The following is a 1,575-nucleotide window of genomic DNA, read 5'->3' as shown; positions in this document are numbered from 1 at the left end:
GCTCCGCCTCTGAAACTGTGGCTGGCGACGGATCCTCAGCGGGACCCCGATCAAGGGCCCCGGCGGCCATGTTTTAAGACTGGGCTCCGGCGCAGAGGCTCCACCGGGTCTTCCTGTGCAGGACCACAAACACACTCACCCACTCCCACCCGGAGAAGCAGCTTCCACTGTACAAACACAGAGTGGACGTCGTTCCACGGCGTCTCCGGGAGCGAGAGGCCTCGGTGGATTACGCAGCCATTCCAAAAGAAGACAAGATAGCTGAGGCTGTCCCTTCTTTTATTTTTTATTTTTTTTGTTTTTGTTTTTTGTTTGTTTCTTTTCCTCTCCACTGCAATAGTTCTCCAAACAGTGATCTCTTTTCTTTTAGGCTTTTTACAATTATTATTATGAGGAAAACGGAACCCTTTTTCCCATCGCTGTCCCTGGACTTACTACTGAATGTAAATACGGCAGTGACAGGTTCTGCATTAGAGTGCAATTACAAAGCTTTATTTGCTGTTTTTTAATTTGTCTTTTCTTATTCAGTTGGGACTCATTGCAGCTGTTTATTTTTTTTTTTAATTTAAATTTTTTTTTTTTTTCATGAATCTGTGAATTTAAGTCAGACATTTTTCCCTTTTTCTGTGATATTCTGTTCTTTTTTTATTTTGAACTGAACTGAATGCAAACGGTGTAATTGTACAAAGTGAATGTGCGGCCGTCTCATCATATTCACTGCAGAGTGATTGGGTCTATTTTTGCACACGTTTCTCCTCCCAAGGTCGACCACGTCTGGCGATATTCCCGTTTTTGTTGCTTGGGCGTCAAACTCTTTATTTTTTTTTTATTTTTTTTTTTAATTTTAATTTTTTTTTCCTTCCATGTTTTCTGTCTAGCCAGGAGTGGAGGTGAAATGTAAAAGCAGCTAAACGCTCAAACGCTCCCCGGGTCATTTCCAGGGTCGAGAGAGAATGGGGTTGCGTTCCATATGTAGTAGAGGAAGGATAAAGATTACATCTCATATTTAATATATGAAAAATATCTCTATATATAATATATCTATATATATATATCAATATATATATATCTATATATATATAGCTGGTTGATTTGTGGGGACAGAAGGTAGTGCGGCGTCAGGGACCATTAGAAATAATTTTGACATATCCTCCTCCTGTCTCATCACGTGGGGTCTGACTCAGCGGGGAATCCCTTCTGGAAATGTGAACGGGATGTAATGAACAGCGTTCCCTCAACACAACTGAAGAGATATAAAAAAAAAAAAAACCAAAACATTTGACTGAAAGGTTCTTTTACTTGTTTTTTCTTTTTTTTTTGCTTTGTTTTTTCCCCCCTCTGTATGTGTGTTGAGCTCCACAGTGCTACACATGACACGGCGATACTTGAGACACGCTTGCCTTTTTTTTCTCCACGCTCCATATCTGCCTTCATAGCGGCTCGTTACGGTGTTATCAACCGTGCGGTGCACTGATGCTTCTCCCCCCCCCCACCCCCCCACCCCCCCACCCGTCTCACCCCCTGCCATACTGTGTCGGACCTGACCGCTCCAGTCACCTTTATTTGTACAACCAT

Source organism: Zeus faber (genome assembly GCF_960531495.2).
Source record: "Zeus faber genome assembly, chromosome: 6".
Taxonomy (NCBI): domain Eukaryota; kingdom Metazoa; phylum Chordata; class Actinopteri; order Zeiformes; family Zeidae; genus Zeus; species Zeus faber.
This window is presented reverse-complemented; position numbering follows the sequence as displayed.